General features: G+C 39.4%; 1 non-coding gene across 1 annotated transcript; it reads left to right on the top strand.

The window, feature by feature from the left end:
• On the top strand, positions 1–104 carry LOC127483612 (U6 spliceosomal RNA). Its single transcript, XR_007910053.1, has one exon. It is a non-coding gene; the product is annotated as a U6 spliceosomal RNA (small nuclear RNA).
• The last annotated feature ends 22,647 nt before the right edge of the window (positions 105–22,751 follow it).

Raw genomic sequence — 22,751 nt, 5'->3', positions numbered from 1 at the left:
GTGCTCGCTTTGGCTGTACATATCCTAAAATTGGAATGATCCAGAGTTCAGCATGGCCCCTGCACAAGGATGACTTGCAAATTCATGAAGCATTCTGTATTTTATATCTCATTAATTGATATTCTTCAAATTTTTAAATAAAATTCCTGAATTGCAATTGAAAAAAAATATATTATAGCTTTTGTTTATCTATGGCCTATAAGCCCAGTTTATTTTCCCCTGATTGGTATCATGTATACAGCTTCCTAAGGAAACTTTTTTGAAGTAGACTGGCATAGTGTTTGCTAGTGGTAATATTACTAGTAATATACATAAGAGTATTTCCCAAGTGAAGCAATATAATTAGTACTACCAAGAATACAGAGAGAGAGATTCAAATGCCTGTCTACAAACAAGATAAATATCATATAACCAAATCAGTACACAGTAACCCATTCAGCTCAAGAGAAGATTTTATGCAAATTATTTTCCTTTTAGCTAAAGAACGGTTTAGAAAAATTAGATAGAGCTACAATTCTAAATCATGTAAATCAATTGAGTCAACAAAAGGCATTTAGGTAGAAACTTGGTTTTCCAACATTATAGTTGCAACTTATTGGCCTTAATAATAACCTAGTTTGCAGAAAAGTTGGAAACAATATGAATTTGCCACTATTCTGAGGGAATTCTGCTAGCAAACAATTCAGTGCAGTTAGTGTGAGTATGGGCTGTGAGTCAGCAGTGTCAGCAATAGGTCATCACTCACATTCTTAGTAGATGGGTTCCAGGTATCTGTTCTAATAAGCTCCTGGTAATTCTTATGCATGACAGAGATTGAGAACCACTATTGTAGAGTGTAGCAGTACGTCTTAGTCTTTGTCAGGAAAGCACTTCCTGAAATTTTATGTAGATTTCTATCAGAAGATTTTTTTAAAAGATTTATTTATTTATTTATTTATTAGAGAGGCAGAGAGAGAGAGAGAGAGGTCTTCAATCCACTGGTTCACTCCCCAGATGGCCACAACGGCTGGAAATGTGCCAATACAAAGGCAAGAGCCAGGAACTTTTTCCAGGTCTCCCACATGGGTGCAGGGGCCTAAGGACTCGGGCCGTCTTCCACTTCTTTCCCAGGCCATAGCAGAGAGCTGGATCAGAAGAGGAGCAGCAGGGACTGGAACAGGCACATATATAAGATGCTGACACTGCAGGTGGTATATGGGATGCTGGTACTGCTATGCCACAGCAGCAGCCTCAGAAGATATTTTTAATATAAAAAATAAAACATGGTCATCTTAGAAATGTGGAATCTATCTAAATGAAGTTTATAGACTCTACTTTGCTTCAGTTGAGGCCAAGTTGAGACAATATACAAACATTTCCTATAGTAGTTTTTAAATTTTTTGTTTGTTTGAGAAGCAGAGAGAGAAAGAGAGACAGGGAGAGAGAGAGAGAAAGAGAATGAGAGAGATATTCCATCCTTGTGATGGCTGTACCTGGGTCAAGCCACAGCCAGGAGTAGTAAACTCAATCCAAATCTCCCATATGGATGGCAGGAACCCAATTACAAGAACCATTATTTGCTGCCTCCCAGGGTCTGCATTAGCAGGAGGCTTAAGTTAAGAGTCAGAGACAGGAATTGAACTCAGGTATTCTGATGTGGGACCCAGGCATCTTAACCACTAGGCTAAACACCCACCCCATTATGTGAATTTAAATATCATAGAGCACAACAGTGTTAAATAGATTTATTATGAAGCAGTTTGCTCTATTTGTTTTATATGTATGTAAAGAGCTTCCCTGAAAAACCAGCCATAGTTTTGAGGGTGTACGGCAGGTCTGCTGTTGCTTGTATCCCTTCCCAGCCAGGATCACATACAAAATGAGAGCACAGCGGAAATACAACAAGGCAATGATTGTTGCTTGATAAAAATGATGTCTGCGATTTTTGGAAAGACCTCAGTGAATCTGTCAACGCTGAGATGCCCATAAGAGATAGGTAGTGGAACATAGATTTAGTCAACAGACATTTGTTGAATAGACTCATAGAAGTATAGTAAAAATCGGCTTAGAGAGCTTCTCATCACCTCATGTATCTCCTCCTGGACATGGGGGGTGACAGTGACTTCTATACTGCCATCCAACAGAGCGCACTCTCCCGATGGAGTGAGCAGGTTGTAAAGCATGAGACACAACTGCCTGAAGAAATGATGTGTTTGTCACTGAGAAATCAAACCATGAGTGTACACTGAATAGTGGCCACAGGGTACCAGCACAATGGAAGGTGTCAGGGAGAAAGATAGGAGAATCAATGGACAAAAGGCTTTCAACTTTGTTGAAGACAGAGTGACTGCCTACTAAAAAAAGCAAGAACAGCCACACTAAGCAGAGTCTGTTTATTATAAATACAAATTGAGTCCAAACAAGAAAGTAGTGCTTTTTATTACAGAAACTGAAACTCAAAGCGAATACTCAGGTCACAAAAGTGAGGAATATTTGTACTGGCAACTGAAAAGGCCTCCCTGAATGATTCTCCAGAGCTCTCATTTCTTCCCTTGTCTCTGCCTTACCCATGGCACTGTCAGCCTCATCCTAAGACCAACTTTTCCATTGTTTCAAGGTATTCTCAACAGCTTCTACACCTGTGTGTTTGTTTTCACAATTAAGAAAACAGTGCATGTGTGCATGTGTGTGTGTGTATGTTATATATACATATATATATAGTGTATATATATATATATATATATATCAGCATTTTAGCAAAAACCCTAACAAATTTCATATGCTTATCCTGGAACCAAATATGCCATCCAAAGCAATTCTGTGCCTAGGTTTAGCCGATGTCTCAAGTCCCACTTGTAACGTGGAGGAGGGAAACAGCAGGGTTGAAACCACTGTCTTGCCAAACACATCTCGTGACTGGTAAGAAGGAAGGAGTGGAAGATAAGGAGGCAGACACCAGACTCTTAATAGAAGGGGAAAAGGGAGGCAAGAGTAACAAAGGAATACTTCCTGTAAGAGGTGGTTCCAGTCTGGCTGTAGAAGGATGTAAATGGAGGGAATGCAAACACTCCAAGTAGTGAGAAGTGGAAAAGGAAAGGTGAAAAATTAGTGTGAACAATGGGAACAATGAAGCAGTGCTGATGAAATCAAAAACCATCGCACGGGAGAGTACAGGAACTGCATTTGGGTTGGGGGCCATATTTCACAGGGCAGACAGTGTAGATTTAATGAAGCGCTGGGGAGTCATAGATTGGTAGAGTAGAGAAGTCACAAAGTGCAAGTAGTCACATACACTATTTTGCTCTTTCCCAAACCAATTCCAAGTGTCTTCTTTATCTTAAGCAAACAACCAGGCACAAGGTGCTGGATATACAGAGATAAAAGGCCCAGATTCGGCACCTGGAGGAGTTCCCCGCCTGGCAACGCCACAGACTTCATGACGCAAACCACGCCCAACAGATTTTACCTCACTAATTCAGTTATCACTAGAAATAGAAAAATATGATAACATAGGATTTTATATTTTGGTATGACATATTACATTCCCTGAATTTTGGAGTCTTTATATTCTGATTTAAGACAGGTTTGGTCTTCCTTCTCTCTGGCCACAGTAAAATAAGGCCTCATGAGCTGTGGATGTGAGAAAGAAATTGAGAAGTATAAGCTGCAAAGGATACTCAAGTTATTTTGGGGAAAAATGTATTACCAGATCTTGAAAAGAAATGCCCTACAAAGGAAGTTGCAGGGCCGAGAGAGAGAGAGAGAGAGAGAGAGAGAAGGATCTCTTGCATGCCCCACGAAAGAGTCCTCCTGGCTCCCAGTGGGGCTGGGCAGCTTGGCTGTTCTGTGCAGCAGGGACGGGTGTCAGGTTGCTGCAGGTGTCGCTGACGGCCGGTGAGTGATTGCACCATCAGCTTCCTACCGCGATCCATCATGCGGCCCCAGCCGGTGAAGAATCACAGCCTCTGCAAGGTGCTGAGCCCAGCAACATATCATTAAACAAGGTTACCACCGGCAGATTTGTTCCCATGATCAATCTGGTCAATAACCGTTCCACCTCACTGTACAATCTCTCCCCCACGCCCCCACCCTCCAACATAAACAAGTATTATGAAAGCACTTGCAGAACAATGTAAAGCTTTCAGAAGTCTTCATTTCTCCCGTGGCATTCTGCAAGCTTCTTTAAAAACCCTTATAAATCATGAAAAATAACCTTTACTACAGGATATACCCTCAGGCAAGTGCTCTATCCTAATTCCATATTTTATTACCTGATACTCACTGATTTTTTTCCTCCAATTGATTACTGAATAGCATTGGGACAATTTCTTTTTTTATTTCCCCTCAAGTCTGCATAGCTCACTAGTTTCTTCCCTTAGGAGGTCCCAAATGAGATAGAAGTAAAACACTTATTGCTTTTACTGCTCAACTTTAATTCTTGTGTTTTGCATTTAACTCTCCACGTGCCTTGGCCGACAAATCATTCAATGGTATTGGATATTTGACTAACAGAAATGTCTTGACTTTGTTCTGGTGTGATTGAGACCAGTAAGTGTTATAATGATTAGAATTGAGGAAAAATGAACAGTAATTTCCTGAGAAAAACCTAGTAAGTGTGTCCTACTTGCTAGTTTGACAGAAGATCCCAATATATATGAGAAATTTTAAAAAATGAAAAAGCCTATTTATGTGAGTTTTTATCCCAGAAAAGAAATAACATTTTCCAAAAATAACTCATCATTTTCCACTGAGTTCCTGTGATTAGTTTAGGAAACTTGCATGCCAGTCCAGTTAGTATACTTTCAGTATAAAATCACCTAGAATATTAATCTTGCTCTAACAGAAGCTCTTTCCCCATTCCAAAATTAAATTCATGATGTGATTGCTTCTATGAGTCACTTATGGTTGTAAGTTTATATCCATGTAATTAACAGATACCCATCTATGTATATCTGATTAAAAATGGACACTGGTGACTATGGCCTTCTTGAAAGGGTTTGGTTATATAACCAAGCTGAATAACTGATTCTGGAGAAACTTAATTAGCAAATATGAACTCCAACGCCATACCAAACTTTGAAAACTTTGACTAGTACGTAAAGACTATTCTCACTCATACATCTTAAGCATTCTCCTTTGAATCCCAAAGAGAGAAATCAGATTTCATTTTCAAGCCCTTCTAGAAAAAGATTCCTAAAAGTATTCTTTAGTAATTGCATTTAGCAGGAAATCCATACAGCAATTCAAACTGTGGGACCTGCTTTTCTTCATTCGTTTCTTTAAATCCGTTTCCTCTGTTCCTTCTCTATCTGCTTGGTGGAGATGAACTGTGGCTGAGGATTTTCTCTGTGTAAAATCCTGTATTCTTAAGTAGTCACGCATGGAGATTAACACCTTTAAATTTTCTTGATACAAAGTGTACCTATGGCTTCATAGGTCTGAGAGTTTCTGCCAAAAAAATTTTACATTTTTAGGGAAACAGAACTCATTGTTTAGATTTTAAAAATCTATAATTTTTCCTCTTAAATGTATGATATATTTACTGTTTACTAATGGAATTCAGCCATCACATATTTATTTTAAAATATTTATTCTTTAGTATCTTTGCAAATATTCTCCAAGTAATTCTTGGCAATGAAGCCAGTGTTAAGGGGAATCTCTAACTTATGTTGATATGAACATTAGGAAGTGACAGGCTACTGGTATGGATTAAAAAAATGTCTGTCCCTTCAGAAAATGTATGTTAGTCTATTCCATTGTGGCAAATGTGAGTTCCAAATTCTCATTTGGAATATCATTTCATATATCAAGGCTGATGACATGATAAAAATGTTATAGATTGGTGTCTCTTAATTCAGTTTAGAAGAAAAATAGGAAAGATTTGTAGTAGGCCCAGGTCATATCTTCAGTTCAACAAATATTTATTGTATGCTCATTGTGTATAAGCCACTATGTTTTAGTTTTCTCTTATAATAATTCCATGGCTGCAGATTACATTGCTATGTTCAGAAGATACTAAATCTGAGTCATGTAGTAGGGACTTAATTTGGTTAAAACCAAGATGACTTATAGTCTAGACACAATATTCATGGCAGTTTTGTAATGGGCTTAGGTGGCTCTTACAGTACAATAATGCAAAAGATTGAAGGAAGCTATTGCTTCCATAATATACTATAATTTGACTTAGGCTCTGCATAGATACAGTCATCAATAACTCAGTAAAAACAATTTCACATCTAAGCATCAGCTGTTACGACAACGCTTCGACTCTTGAAAGGAAGGTGATGGAAATACAAAGCATTCTTCCTCCTATCCATTATCTGACTTTTGTATTGATTTAACTAAAGACCAAAACACAAATTTTGAGAGGGTGTAAATGAAAAGAAAATGCATGAAAAACAGATATCTGAAAATATATTAGTTGTAGGTGATGTTAAGAGCATTTTCATGGCTTTTTTTGTATCCTTCATAAAATTAGTTTCAATCTTCATGAAATTATTCTCAAGTATTAGTAAACAACTAGATACTGTTTAGTAATAGCATTTCATTTTTAATTCAATAAAAAATTTTCATCAACATGGACTAGGCACAGTTGTCCTTATTTATTATAATATAAAACTTCCCCATTTGGGTGTTTGTATTTTTTGTTTTCCTGGGTTCTATTCTGAGTCTTAGCTATGTAACTTTCACCAATTAGATAATTTTTGAATGCCCTCCAATTCTATCTCATATAACTTTTATTCTCAGTGGAAATGTTGTGAGAGAGCCAATCAAATACTTTAGAGATTCAATCATGACATTTAGCACTCATTCTGCTTTTAATTCTTCATTCGCAAATCGTTCCCCTTAATTCCACTCACCTCAGATTCCATGTGTTAGTTGGAATGCATTATGAATTGAGCATCACTTAATGGCAGAGAATATTTTAGTCTGCTTCCACATTTGTGTGTGTGTGTGTGTGTGTTTCTGGATCATTCTTTTTAGACACCGTATGGTGAGCTCAACATATAAGAAAGCCTTGAACCTTTGCTTTAACAGAAGTTGACTCCTTTCCTCACATCAGGTACATTACCAGGTGGCAAGAGTCCATTGACTTAAGACTTGAAGCCAACTGTTATATATTTTAGAACATTCTATTCTGTTTTCAGTTCCAATTCCTCTGAGAAATAAAATTCCACATATGTCTTTAGGACAAAGGAAATCCCCTTTCATTTGAGAGAATGGGTTCATTTCAACAATGATGAAGTTCTGGAATAGGGAGTGCGGATAATATGAAAGGCAAGATTCTTGTTTTCATTTGTTTTTAATTTCTTTTAGGCTATGAAGTGAGCTTACCAAGGCATTACAAGTGGAGAGCTCAACAGTATAGAGAATGGCTTTTTCTAGGTTTTGGCGCTGATGCAAGTAAAGATGTGCAGCAAGTTATTCCTGAAGGACTTTGTCTTGGATTTGCCATTTAGGCTCTAACTCATGGCCATCCTGACTTGCATACTTTCTATTCATTAAGGCACAGCTATGAGAGGTCAGCACGACAGAGTGCATATTAGACACTCCAGCAGTACATATTAGGGAATTTTCCATTGGTATTATTCCAGGTTTGGAGTCCTTTGAATGGCAACAATCTTATAAATGTTGAGACTCTGGAAGATATATCACCTCTCTTTCTGCTAATTCAGGCAGCTGTATAGCATTTTGTTATCATTTCTGGATAGAGTTGTATGCACCATGGCCAAACAAGACTAATTGAGAGTTTCTGTGTGTCCAATCAGCCATGATGCATTAAGATGGCTAAACATGAACAGCAGGAACCTGTAAGTTCAGGCTCTTGCAATTCATCTCACTAGAGTAGACAAGTTGCAGCAAATCACATCTACTAAAACACTAAATGCACTTGATTTTGCTGTGTTCTTGATGTTTTGCCTGTTCACTTGCTTCACTCAACAAACATGATAGGAACTTGGGCAGTTTGTGTATTAACTGGGGATTTAAAAACACAGCTCCACCGCCAAGCATTTAGCCTACCAATTAAGACACTTGGTTAAGATGCTTAGGTCCCATATCAGAGAACCTGTGTTCAATTCCATGCTCCAGTTTCTGATTCCAGCTGCCTGCTAATGCAGACTCTTGTAGGCAGAAGGTGATGAGTCAAGTGGTTAGATCTGTGCCATCCACATGGGACACCCAGATTGAGATTCTGGCTTCTGGCTTCTGGCTTTGGCCTCACCAAGTCCTTGCGGTTGCAGGCATTTGGAGAGTGAAACAGCAGATGAGACCTGCTCCCCTCCCCCCTTTTGTGTGTGTGTGTGTGTCTGTATGTGTCTCACTGCTTCTTATATAATTAATTTTAGAAAGCTCAAAATTCCAGAAGCCCAAAGTCCAAAGCAGTAGCCAGACAGGTGATGAAATCATTGCAGGATTATGTGATAAGAGCAACAACAGGGTGTGCATACGGTGCTCTGAGAGCAGGAGTCAGGAAGTTCTATGTTCACCAGCATGTCAGAAAGGGATTTGTGAAGCAGTTAATATTTAATAGTAGGAGACTACTCCTCGGTGAAGCAGGGGAAAAGAGCAGCACAGATGTAAAGAGGTACAGATAAGGAAGCAGCCAGCTTCCCCTTCCCAACTCCAAATGAGAGCAATTAGTCAGCTATGAGTGGATGACAAATTACCCGTAGAGTACAGGTGTGAGGAGAGGTTGTCTCAATGGGCAGGACCCACCTCCTGAAGGAATGTGCTGAGAAGTCTAGATTTAATTTTTACTTGCAGAAGGCAAATAACTCATCAATGACCTTAGGAAAGGATTCTCCCTTTTCTATGAAACTTCAACTCACTGACAAATCCTTTAAAATGTGTTTCCCATTATACACTTGCAAAAGCAGCTAACTCTCATTGTCAGTGTTAACACAAATTCCAGTTCTTTAGACGTTTATCACTGCAGTAGCCATTGAGGAAGAGATCAGTCCATTCTGTCTGCAAGTCCTCTACAGAAAGGGAAATAGCAGTATTACAGAAATAAGTACTATCCAAAGCAGCAATAAGGTGAGTACCACGTGAACTGCAAGGAGCCCACGTACCCAGTGGAATTGTACTGAAGAGAGAAATTGCGTAATCACTCTGCACATGTTTTTTCATCTTCTTTAAGAAATATTGCTGATGAAAGGATTTTAAAAGATCGACTAGGGGCCGGCATTGTGGCATAGTGGGTAAAGCTACACTCTGCAGTGCTGGCATCCCATATGGGCACTGGTTAGTGTCTCAGCTGCTCTACTTCTGTTCCAGCTCTCTGCTATGGCCTGGAAAAACAGTAGAGGATGGCCCAAGTCCTCGGACCCCTGCACCCACGTGGAAGGAGCTGGAGGAAGCTCCTGGCTCCTGGCACCTGGCTCCTGGCTCGGTTCGATATAGCTCCAGCCATTGCAGCCAACTGGGGAGTGAACCAGCGGATGAAAGACCTTTCTCTCTGCCTCTCTTTCTTTCTGTGTAGCTCTGACTTTCAAATAAATAAATAAATCTTTAAAAACACAAAAGATAGATAAAATGGGAGGTGAGGAGGAGGAGCCTCCAGGTATTGTTAAGGACTGGAGACCTAATATTCGTTCAGTTTGTCAGCTTTTCCTCTGTTAATCCTGTGCGGGACAGGGCTCCCCATATCTTTTTGTTTCCACTCTGAAAGCAGAAACAGTTGCACTTAGGAGCCGTTAGTGAGAGGCTTGAGCTGGACGCAGGTAAAGCATCCAGTGGTCACCTTGACGGGTATATTTGAGGTAAGATAGGCTTCAAGCCAGCAATAGTAAAACCCTTTCCCTAACATTTATTACAGAAGTTAATTGAGAAGATCTAAAGAGAGGATATTGGAGTCGTATACAAAAACAGCACGTATTTCCACAAGGACTATATTATGATAACTAATTTTTTAAAGTTATTTGTCTTTACACACAAAACTCAAATTGGAAACACAAACATCATACAAAATATTAAACTTAAGATTTTCAGGAGCCATTTACATTTCAATTTCATAGCTAATAAATATTTTAGGCCAATTTCTGTATTTTTATCTTTGTGAGAACATTTGGAGATATTGGACAAATCCTATTCAAATTGTAAACTTATTTTATATAAAATTAGCTTATACTTTATTTTCCAGGAAATTTTACTTTTTTTCTTTTTAATTTGAGGTATAGATGGACCCACAGGCAAAATAGAGTTCTTTTTTTTTTTTTTAAGATTTATTTACTTACATTGAAAGGCAGAGTTAGAGAGAGGCAGAGAGAGAGAGACAGAGAGACAGAGAGAGACAGAGAGAGAGAGAGACTTCCATCCACTGGTTCACTCCCCAAATGGCCAGAGCTCAGCTGATCTAAAGCCAGGAGCCTGGAGCTTCTTCCAGATCTCCCACATGGTGCAGGGTCCAAGGACTTGGGCCATCTTCCACCACTTCCCCAGGCCATATTTGAGAGCTGGATCAGAAGTGGAGCAGCTGGGACTCGAACCGGCATCCAAATGGGATGCTGGCACTGCAGGCGATGGCTTTACCCTCTAAGCCACAGCACTGGCCTCTGCTTGTGAACTTTATAGAAATGAAATCATACCTTGTACTTTTTTTGTATATTGCTTTTTTGTTAAATGTTATGTTTATGAGATTCACACATGTTGTATGTTCAGCAGTCTTTTAGTTGATGTACAATATTCCATGCTATGGCTGAATAGTAATTTATTTTTATTATTGTTTGTAGGTTTTAGGGTATAAACTTATTACAATCAGTGCTGCTGTGTCACTAAAAGACAAAGGATGCACTGTGGTGTACTTATGTGCCTATTTCTGGCTGGTAGATAGCTGAAAGTGGAATTAGTAATTGGATATGTGTTCAGCTTTAGTGAAGAAGTTTTGCTAAATAGTTGTACAAATTATATTCTTGTCAGCAGTGTCTAATTGTTGCTTCACATTCATGCTAACTACTCAGTAGTGCTTGTGATTCTTCTTCTTCCTCTTCTTCTTATTATCATCATTATTATTATTCCTTATTCTTTTGACCGTTTTGGAGCATATGAAGTAGTATCTCATTTGTGTGTTAAACTTATATCTCTCTGATGGATGATGTTGAACATCTTATGTATTTATTGGTTCTTGAATATACTATTTGTAATACCCCATTTAAATCTTTTGTTACTGAGATGTCTGTATTTTTCTTAGTGATGTGTAAGCAGGTAATGCTGCCGCCTGCAATGCCAGCACCCCTCATGGGTACTGGTGTGTGTCCCGGCTGCTCCACTCTGATCCTCCATTTTGTTGCAAATGACTGGATTTCATTGTTTTTTTTTTTTAATACTGTATAGTATTCTATAGAGAACATATCCCATAATTTCTTTATCCAGTCTACTGTTGATGGGCATTTGGGTTGATTCCAGGTCTTAGTTATTGTGAATTGAGCTGCAATAAACATTAAGGAGCAGACCACTTTTTTGTTTGCCAATTTAATTTCCTTTGGGTAAATTCCAAGGGGTGGGATGGCTGGGTTGTATGGTAGGGTTATATTCAGGTTTCTGAGGAATCTCCAGACTGACTTCCATAGTGGCTTAACCAGTTTGCATTCCCACCAACAGTGGGTTAGTGTCTCTTTTTCCCCACATCCTCTTCAGCATCTGTTGTTGGTAGATTTTTGTATGTGAGCCATTCTAATCGGAGTGAGGTGAAACCTCATTGTGATTTTGATTTGCATTTCCCTGATTGCTAGTGATCCTGAATATTTTTTCATGTGCCTGTTGGCCATTTGGATTTCCTCTTTTGAAAAATATCTATTGAGGTCCTTGGCCCATCTCTTAAGTGGGTTGTTTGTTTTGTTGTTGTGGAGTTTCTTGATCTCTTTGTAGATTCTGGTTATTAATCCTTTATCTGGGCTGGCGCTGCAGCTCACTAGGCTAATCCTCCGCCTTGAGGCGCCGGCACACCAGGTTCTAGTCCCGGTCGGGGCACCGGATTCTGTCCCGGTTGCCCCTCTTCCAGGCCAGCTCTCTGCTATGGCCAGGGAGTGCAGTGGAGGATGGCCCAAGTGCTTGGGCCCTGCACCCCATGGGAGACCAGGAGAAGCACCTGGTTCTGCCATCAGATCAGCGCGGTGCGCCGGCCGCAGCGGCCATTGGAGGGTGAACCAACGGCAAAGGAAGACCTTTCTCTCTGTCTCTCTCTCACTGTCCACTCTGCCTGTCAAAAAAGAAAAAAAAAAAAAAAACCTTTATCTGTTACATAGTTTGCAAATATTTTTTACAGCTCCAGGGACCTAGAGGAAAACACCATCTCTGGAGTCAGATGACTAGCTGAGAGTTAAAACTAATTTAACTTACATGACTTTAGATAAGTGTCACTGAATTCACATGGTTCATTTGTCTTATTCTTAGGTTTAGTGTATGTTTTAAATATAACCATAGATATAAAATCCAATTTTTTATGAGATTTATGCATTTTCCACCAAAATGGACTTTAATTATGAACTTTATTTTTAAAGTTGTGAGTGTGTATTAGTGGTGCACAGCAATGCAATTTCTTTCCACTCTGGGGAGTTAACAATTTTCAAATTTCCTAGGAAACAGAAGGAAAGAATAAATAACAACAACAACAAATAAGTAGGAAAAATTTTTTATTATTGCTAGTTTTGGACAATTGCTCTTTAGTTCTTCTTTTAAATAAAGCACAATTTAGGTTGGGGTGACCTAAGTTCTAAGAAAATTCTCCAATGGATGTCTCTTTAGAATATTTTACTTTTTGTTATAAAATAAGCACTTGCTGTAGGGATTATCTTAATTTATCGCAATCTATTTTAGACTAATACTGATTTGTTTACAACTTATCATGACACTTTTTGCTGTAATAAAATGTTTTCTGCTCTTTATTTGGTGCTATTATTATCATTTATATTTCATTTTATATGTTACAAACCCAATAATACAGCAAGATCATCATTGCTTCATTAAGTTTTGGATTTTAAATAAATTAAGATAACAAAAAACTATATAGAATTTTTTATATTTACTCATATAAATTTGCCATTTCCAATGCAAAGATCAGTTTGGTAGCATTGAATTTTCTCAGTCTTCATTAATTTGCTAATGTTTCTTTATTCTTCTTTGCTTTTTGAAGGATAGTTCTTCTGGATATAAAATTCTTGATTGGCAGTTATTTTTCTCACAGAACTTTGAATATAACTTTCTGCCTTTTTTCCGGGCTCTGATGTTTCTGAAGAAAAGCTGATTGTTCATTATATTACTGCTTTCCTTTACATGATAAATCAATTTTTCCTTTCTTCTATTTTCTCTCTCTCTCTCTCTCTCTTTTTTTTTTTTTATAACAGTTTGAGCATGATGAATGTCTTTGGTTTGATTCTATATGATACTTCATTAGCTTCCTTGGACCTGTAGGTTAATGTTTTTCATCAAATTTGGGAATATTTTGCCTCTTCCTTTGCCGTTGGTTCACCCTCCAATGGCCGCCACGGCTGGTGCACTGCAGCCAGCACACCGCGCTGATATAATGGCAGGAGCCAGGTGCCTCTCCTGGTCTCCCATGGGGTGCAGGGCCCAAGCACCTGGGCCATCCTCCACTGCACTCCCTGGCCACAGCAGAGAGCTGGCCTGGAAGAGGGGCAACCGGGACAGAATCCGGCGCCCCGACCAGGACTAGAACCCGGTGTGCCGGCGCTGCAAGGCGGAGGATTAGCCTAGTGAGCCGCGGCGCCGGCCACCTCTTATTTCTTTGTATATTTTCCCTCTTTTCTCTCCTTCTCCATTACTTCTGAGACTTCTGTTTATGATATGGTGAATATTATCCCACATGTCTTTGTTTCTGTGTTTAATTTTCTTCTATCTTTTTCCCTTTTATCTTCATATTAGATAATTTCTATTGGCCTACTTTCAAGTTCATTGATTCATTTTTGAGAATTTCCCTCAGTTATTTTTTATATTTTCTGTTTTTTAATAAGATTTATTTGAATAGATGGTATGTTCTGTCATAAATTTTTGTTAAAATGTGGAAATCAGATAATAAATTTTGGTGGTTTTGGATTCTGATTTTTTCTTTAAGGACTTTCATCATGGTTTGTTTTTATTTAGTTTTGTTCACTTTTTTTTTTTTTTTTTTTTCAGGCAGAGTGGACAGAGAGAGAGAGACAGAGACAGAGAGAAAGGTCTTCCTTTGCCATTGGTTCACCCTCCAATGGCCGCCGCGGCCGGCGCGCTGCAGCCAGCACACTGCGCTGATCCGATGGCAGGAGCCAGGTACTTATCCTGGTCTCCCATGGGGTGCAGGGCCCAAGCACTTGGGCCATCCTCCACTGCACTCCCTGGCCACAGCAGAGAGCTGGCCTGGAAGAGGGGCAACTGGGACAGAATCCGGCACCCTGACCGGGACTAGAACCCGGTGTGCCGGCGCTGCAAGGCGAGGATTAGCCTAGTGAGCCGCGGCTCCAGTTTGTTCACTTTTTGAAAACTTGCTTTTACTTCTCTCTATTGAATCTCTCTTGCTATAGTGTTGCTCTGCCGATTTGTCTGCTGATTTCTCTTTTACATTCCTTCTCAAAAAAATATTTTTTGGAGTTTGCCATTGGCACAGCAGGGTAAGCCATCACTTGTGATGGTGACATCCCATATTGGAGTGCTGGTTCAAATTCTGGCTCCACTTCCAATCCAACTTGTTGCTAATGTACCTGGTAGGGCAGTGAAAGATGGTCCAAGTACTTGGGCCCTTACCAACCATATGGGAGACCTGGATGGAATTCCTGTCTCCTAGTTTCAGCCTGGTCCAGACCTGGTTGTTGTAGCCATTTGGGAAGTGAACCAGTAGATGAGATTTCTCTCTCTCTCTCTCTTTTTCTACTCACCCCCTGCTGTCCATCTCATACTTTCCCCCTCTCTATGTTGCTCTGCCTTTCAAATAAACAAATAAATAAATCTTTAACAATTGTTTTTCATTTTAATTTGATATCCTAGGAGTTGGTGCTTCACAGGCTTCCTTGTCAAATTAATGGTGAATCTTCAGGCTTTTGCCTAACAAAGCTGCAGTTTTTTGCCCTGCATTGAGTTTAGTATTTTTTATCAACAATACCGCTCTATATGGACACCTCTCATATGGACACCTCTCCCTTTGCTTAAAATAAACTGAACACCTTCGTCAGCAAAGCTGATGATTTTCACAGTGAGCACTTCCCTGGGAGCACCAGAGCCCCAAATTAGCTGGGATTTCCAGCAAGAGTTCTCCACGCTCCCACTATTCTTTTTTTTTATTAGACAGGCAGAGTTAGACAGTGAGAGAGAGAGACAGAGAGAAAGGTCTTTCTTCCGTTGGTTCACTCCCCAAATGGCTGCTACGGCCGGTGCTGTGCGGATCCGAAGCCAGGAACCAGGTGCCTCCTCCTGGTCTCCCATGAGGGTGCAGGGGTCCAAGCACTTGGGCCATCCTCCACTGCCTTCCCCGGCCACAGCAGAGAGCTGGAGTGGAAAAGGAGCAACCGGGACCAGAACCTGGAGCCCATATGGGATGCTGGCACTGCAGGTGGAGGATTAACCAAGTGAGCCACAGTATGAGCCCAACTCCCACTATTCTTACCTGGGGTTCAATATACTTCGTTAATAATGTGTTTAAGTTTGTTGTTTGCTTTTGGTCAATTTTCAGAGCCTTGAAATGCTAGTGTTGAGCAATTCTGTCTAGGTTTATAGTCATATTTTTGAGGGAATTTGATTTCATCTTGTTGCCATTACCAGAGTTACCACCATGTTGTCCCCAGGAAGGTTTAATAAACTTTCTCAGTTTTTGATTGCTCCCCCAAAAGATATGAAATATGTTGATGTTATAAGCCCTGGCATCTGTAAATATGACTTTATATGGAAATAAGATGTTGTCTGTAACCAAGTAAAGATGAGTTCATATGGGACAGCACTATGGTGCAGGGGGATTAAAGTCCTGGCCTGCAGCACCGGCATCCCATATGGGTGCCTGTTCAAGTCCCAGCAGCTCCAATTCTGATCCAGCTCCCTGCTAATACGCCTGGGAAACAGTGGAGGATGGCCCAAGTCCTTGGGCTCCTGCCCCTATGAGGGAGACCTAGAAGAAGCTCCTGGCTCCTTGCTTCAGATCAGCTCAGCTCTGGCCATTGCAGCTATTTGGGGAGTGAATCAGTGGATGGAAGACCCCCCCCCCCCCGTAACTCTTTCAAATAAATAAAACAAATCTTTAAAAAAAAGATGAGATCATACCAGATTAGAGTGAGCCCTATTCTAGTAAGTGATACCTTAATAAGAAAAAGGAGAGAATTATTTGGATGCATAGACAGACACTCCCAGATGGAAGATGATCATATGAAGATTTAGGAAAGTTGGATTGATATGGCTGCAGTAACTATATATTATTTTTATATAGATGTATATATATTTAAAAAAAGCCAAAGGATTCCAACAATCATCAGATTCCGGGAAGAAGCAAAAAAGAATGTTTTCCAGGAGATTTCAGAGGGAGCATAGCCCTGCTGACACCCTGATTTAGGAATTTTACCTTCCAGGACCATGAAAAAAAATAATTTCTATCATTTTGACCTATGAGTTTGTGAAACTTTGCTTATGGAAGTCCTAGGAAACTGATTTTAGAACAAATAAGCAAAATCAGCAAAAGATATATAGACTATTTGAGTAACATAATAATATCGATTTAATGGACTCAGAAAATACTTTGTGTTTAATAGAAAATACACATTCTTCAGTGTACAGTCATATTTGCCAAAATAACAACCTCTAGTCCATGAGTCAAGTGCCCTCTTATTTTGAAGACTCAGTATCATAAAGACAGAAATTCAACTGAACAGGGGCCTGCATTGTGGCACCGTGTATTAAACTGCTGCAAGTGACACCAGCATCCCATATGAGCACTAATTTAAGTCCTGGATGCTCCACTGCCAATCCTCTCTGCTAATGCACCGAGGAAAGCAGTGGAAAAGAGTCTCCTGCCACTCCTGTGGGAGACCTGGATGGCACTGCAGGCTCCTGGCTTTGGCCTGGAGCTTTTGAGGCCATTTGAGGAATGAAAACCAGTGGATGGATGATCTCTCTCTCTCTCTCTGCCGGCGTGGCAGGTAGAGGATTAGCCAAGTGAGCCATGGCACTGGCCAATGAATTAAAAGAATATGGTACTAAGAAGAACATTCACAGTGCTGATAGGCTCATGTTGGCAATTTCGTTTTCTTCACCTGGAAGAATTAGCTCCACTAACAAGAATGGCAGCTCCGAGAGGATGCAGAGTAATGTAAAACTCTGCAAAAGTCTCATGAAAACATTCTGGGGAACCAGCCTGCTTACCTAGTGACTTACTCCCCCCAGGGCATCTGGTCCCCTGCTCTCAGTGCCTTCCCAATTGTAAACAAAACAAGTTTAGTAAACCCTGCCTAATTCCCTGTGAGTTGTTTATGAGACACCATTACCCACTTCAGGCTGACTTTATTCTCAGGTGGGGCTGTGCTGTGAAATGAGCAGGTGGTGGAAGGATAGAGTTCCCGCACTGTCGTGAGGAAAGGGAAAGGCACTGACACAATGCCTGTCTACCCTTCAGCTCATTTCAAGTCACTGCCTGACATGCATAGCACCTGGGAATATAATAATTCTGCCTACTCTAGCTTTAAAGGTGAATTTTGCAATTTTTGAAAAGGTCCTTAGAATCACATTGCAGAATTAAAGGGTGTATTATAATTATCAATATCAATAGTAATAAAAGTTTATTAAAGGTCATTAAAATGAAAGGGGATGGCTCTAGATCCCATCAATCTGAATTGACTCCCTCCTCTTGTGTTAATTAGAAAACTCAGATAATGGTTCTATGGGGGAGTACAGGGAAAATTTAATTACGAAAGTTTAATGGGCCACTATCTACTTCCTGCCAGATTAAAAACTGATGATTTACGCAATTTTAGATACTACCACAGGCTTTTCTAACAAAACATGTTGCAGAGTAATGTGAAAGTTTACTGAGAAGGTTCTTTCATTTTAAAACAGTGCCAGCTAAAGCCACATTTGCATGACCCGTTGTAAAACGTAGGCCACCTTTGAAGTCATAGATCCTCTGTTAACCAATGTTTATAACCTTCAAATAAACAGCAATCAGGAAATGCAGATTTTTCCACATATATGGAATATATATATATATACACCAAATATACATACACACACACATTTTGATGGGTAGGTAGATTTTAAGCCACCAAGGAAAGAAAGTATGTCTTGATGTTTCTGATTGGTTTTATGTGGAGAGCTCTCTCCTTAGTCTCAGCATCAGATCCTTCTCGCTTGAAGCAACAGCTGCCTGTGCCCAGTACAAAGTGATAGGTTCTATGGAAAACCTGAAATCTAAGATATTGTTGCAGTGGAAAGAAATGTGATACAAAAGAGACAAGAAAAAGAAGTAGCAGCTCATTCTTAACCCTGACTTAGCTTTTAAATGTTAGAGCATGCGCTCACTGAGAAGTTAGATTTTTCATCCTGGCTTGGAGAATATAGAATATTCTAAATATGTATATAAAGATGCTCATGAATTTAATGTTGGGTTTAGAATTTTAGCAAGCCCTCTTGATCTGCACTATTCAGGATGGTAGCCAATAGCCACATGGCTAGTGACCACTTAACATGTCACTAGTCCAAATTGAGATATGCTGCAAGTACCAAAGAAATAACAGTTATTAAAGACTTGGTATTTTACAAGGATGTAAAATGTCTAAGAATTTTTAATATAGATTACATCTTAACATGATTAATCTTTTGGAATAAATAAGCTATATTAATTTCACTTGCTTTTATTTTTTCAGTATGGTTACCGGAAAATTGAAAATTAAACATGTAGTTTCAGTTTTGCTTCTATAGGACAGTGCCTCTCTAGTTATCTGATAATGACATTCAGGGGGAGTGATGGCGTCTAGGATAGAACCCTTTGAAAATCACTTTAGAGATCAGCAGGACACCTCTTTGAGGAAAGACAAGTGAGATTCAGTTCAAGGGCAGCTAAACAGGCAAAGTGTGATGCCCTGAATATCAGCCTGGCTCACAGCTACAGGGATCCAAACAGCTTTCTGAGAAGACGCATGGTAGTGTCATATGATGCACACTTTTATTTGAAAGCCATACACACATACAAACACAAAGATACATATATATATATATATGCACACACACACAGAGAGAGAGAGAGAGAGAGAGAGAGAGAGAGTCTTCCATCTGCTGTTTCACTCCCTAAAAACCTGTAAGAACCTAGGCTGGACCAAGCTGAAGCCAGGTACCTGGAATTTAATTTGGGTCTTCCCAATGTGTGGCAAGGATTTAAGTACTTAAACCCTCACCTGCTGTCTACCAGAGTGTGCATCAGTGGAAGTGAAATCAGAAGTGAAGGAGCTAGAACTCAAACCACACACTCCTAAGGCATCCTAAGTGGCATCTTAATAGTTGCAGCAAACACAGATCCCATACATATTTTTCACTTGTGCTAAAGAAGAAAAAACAGAGAAAGACCTAGACTGAGCTGGAGAGAGTATGCAATTTAAAGAGGTCGGGTTGTTCAGCATTGTCTTCCATTTCATTCTTTGACCATGTGCCTCAGAATAATAGAGTATGAAAGAGACAGAGGAATTTTACATTTCTTTAGCTTCCATCCCTTTGAACATCTCACGATATGGGAATCTGTTGAGTATTATCTAAAACTTAAAGATGATGAACTCAGGCTAGTTTGTTTCCCTGACATCACACATTTTAAAACATCAATTTTTCTCAAACCAAAGACAGTGGCTATTTTAAATTTACAAAGGGTCTGTATGTCTTCATCTAATATTTTGTGTGCTATGTAAGGGAATTTTCACCATGACTTTAATCACATATAATAAAGTCAACATTAAAAAATCTTTCCTGTAGTGGATTTTCACCATGTACAGGTGTCACCATATATTTCTTTTGGAAATCTGGTGATGTTTGAAGCCATTTCTGGGTTAAGGCTTTACAGATTGTGAATGATAGCTTGGTCCTTAAAAAGGATAAGATAAAGATAAAATAAGTAACATTTAAAAATAACTTTTCTCCCATTTGTTGTTTGGTATAAAAACAAAATATCATAGAAATTGTGATTTAATATGCTTTATTAGTTTTGAAAATTTTGGAGTTGATTCTTTGAGTACAGAGATTTGAAGGTCTGGCTTTAAGGTCTTTCATTGATGGCAAAGTTATAAGGGCTGTCAGTGCTGGGAGAGAAACTCCTTACAAAGAAAGAGAGATCTAAATGGAAGACATTCGTCCCTGGCTCATCTGACTAAATCATGATGCTCATTTTTTAATCCAAAGCTCCAATTACGCAAAGGTACTTATTGTTGGCAAGACTGCAGGAAGCAGACACTCTCATATATTGCTGGTAGGAGTGTAAATTGGTACACCACTTATGAAGATAATTTGACAGTATCTTTCCATATTACAAATGCACACCCTTTTTGATCCAGTCATACTAGCATGTGTGCAAGATGGCACACAAAACATTATTATCGAATGCAACATTGTTTACAATAGCAAAAGACTAGGAACAACATAAATGTATGTTATTTGGGGACAGGAAATCAATCATGGTATATCATTATAAAGGGATATTGTGCAGCCATAAAAAAGAACATGAAAATTCTTTGGAGATTGATATGGAAGTATCTATAGGGTATAGCGAGTGAAAGAAATTAAGGTGCAAAGTGCTGCTGCTATTTTTACAATTAAAGAGAAGGAGTAAAAAGGGGAATATGGAGGCTCTTCCACTTGTTGTATATGCTTAGCAGATCTTTAGAAAGACCCATAATGAGCTTGTTCCTCTGATTATTTCCAGGATGCAGACTGAGGATTGGATACCTGAGTGGGAGAGTGACTTTTTATACATTATTGTCTTAAATTTTCTGTATTTTTTACAAAATGGAGGTGCCAAATGTTTATTTTTTTATTATTCAAAGGACTAGTTTTTACAAAATTAGGCACATTGATCACATCCTATAGTATGTAAGTTACAATATATTGCAATTAGTAAATTAAGTCCAGGGAACTATGCTGTTAGCCTTTCATTGTGTAGTTCTTCCACTCAGAATACAGCACACTCCAGCTATCACACAGAACCAAAAGGGTAAGTGGTGCCTATCCCTACATGAAAGAGCAGCAAAAATTAATTTATTTCTATGATTAATATATAAAGTAACTCTAAATAAAGTTGCATATTATTATCATTGGCTCTAAGGAATTCTTAAAAATCCTCCAAATGCAGGCAACATGCTTTGGGGTATACTGGGTTCAGATCTGTCAAAAGTCATGGTACCATTGATACAGCAGTCAAACACTGGCATAAACAAAGAAGCAAGACTTTACCAATGTGTCCTACATACTCAAATTATTAATAGCCAACGTTTCCCATGATGTAAATTCTATTTAATAAAATCCACATCAACTCAGTGGGAAGGAACAGATCGTTCCAAAGCCTTTGTACCATTCTAGTTCTGCAGCACGCACACTAACGATGGTTTACATTAAGGTCACTTTGGACATTAACATGAATAACTAGTTTTGATTACTCATTTTAACATCTGAAATATTTCCCTTTACAATAAAGGGACATTTATGTGAAGGGCAACAAAGGAGGCGCCCCAAAGCAAAACAAACAAACAGAAAAACTGAGTTTGTGGTGTTTTGTTTCCTAGCTAGGTTTCAATGTCCACACTGAAGACTTCTGCACTGTAAATCCAGGGCTGGATTGTCAGCTCTAATTTAGGCAGCTGCAGACAGTTTTCCACAACAGCTTTCTGGCCTGAAGCTGTCTATCTGGCTTCTAGACACCACTGTGTCAAAAGTGTGTCCTTGAATATTTCAGGTGCAGATAGAGTTAGCTAGTGGTTCACAGCAGAGAGGAGACACAGAAACCAAAACGCCAAGCAAGTGGAGCCATGTGACAGTAGATATTAGATCATCCTCATAGTCTCATTTTATAAGATGTACAGTGAACCCAAAGACTCAACATAGCACAGAACAGTCGTACCATGAACACCTAATAAATACATTGCAATGAGCTTTTCCCAAAGTTCTTCCATGTTTTCTTGGAAGAGAAAGGCATGCCACAAATAGCAAGAGAGTGTAAGTCGAAAAAAAAATTGTCAAGTATGGGAGCTGGTGTTGCGGCACAGTTGGCTAGGTTGCCACTGACATCAGTAACATGTATTAAGAGTGCCACTTTAAGTCCTGGATGTTTTGCTTCTGATCCAGCTTCCACCTAATGCACCTGGGAAGGTAGTGGAGGATCCCACATGCTCGGATCCAGGCCATCAATTTGGGAGACCTAGATGGAGTTCCTGGCTTCTGGCTTTGGTCTGGCCCAGATCCTGCTATTGTGACTATTTGGGGAATGAACCAGCAGGAGGATCTCTGTCCATCTCTCTATCATTCTGTTTTTCAGATAAATAAATAAATACTTTAAAAAATGCATATCATATATACATCACGAGACAGGCATTCTGCTTCTTCCTGATGTTCATTCGCAAACATCAAACTCAAAATCGGACCAGCCATTTCCATCTTGCCCATCTGACCAGTGCCTACTCTTTATCTCAGTTTCATCTGCATTGAAGCCTCCTGACTGTAGCCTTCCCCAGATTTGACAGTCCCTACCACAATGCAGAAGTAATTGCCGCCTCTCTCATAGCAATAGCACGTTTGGGCAATGCCAATTCCTGCACTTCTGTGTTACATTCTGGCTTTGC

This window comes from Oryctolagus cuniculus, chromosome 13 (assembly GCF_051225735.1).
Source record: "Oryctolagus cuniculus isolate XC-2025 breed Fujian yellow rabbit chromosome 13, ASM5122573v1, whole genome shotgun sequence".
NCBI classification, from domain to species: domain Eukaryota; kingdom Metazoa; phylum Chordata; class Mammalia; order Lagomorpha; family Leporidae; genus Oryctolagus; species Oryctolagus cuniculus.
This window is presented reverse-complemented; position numbering and strand designations above follow the sequence as displayed.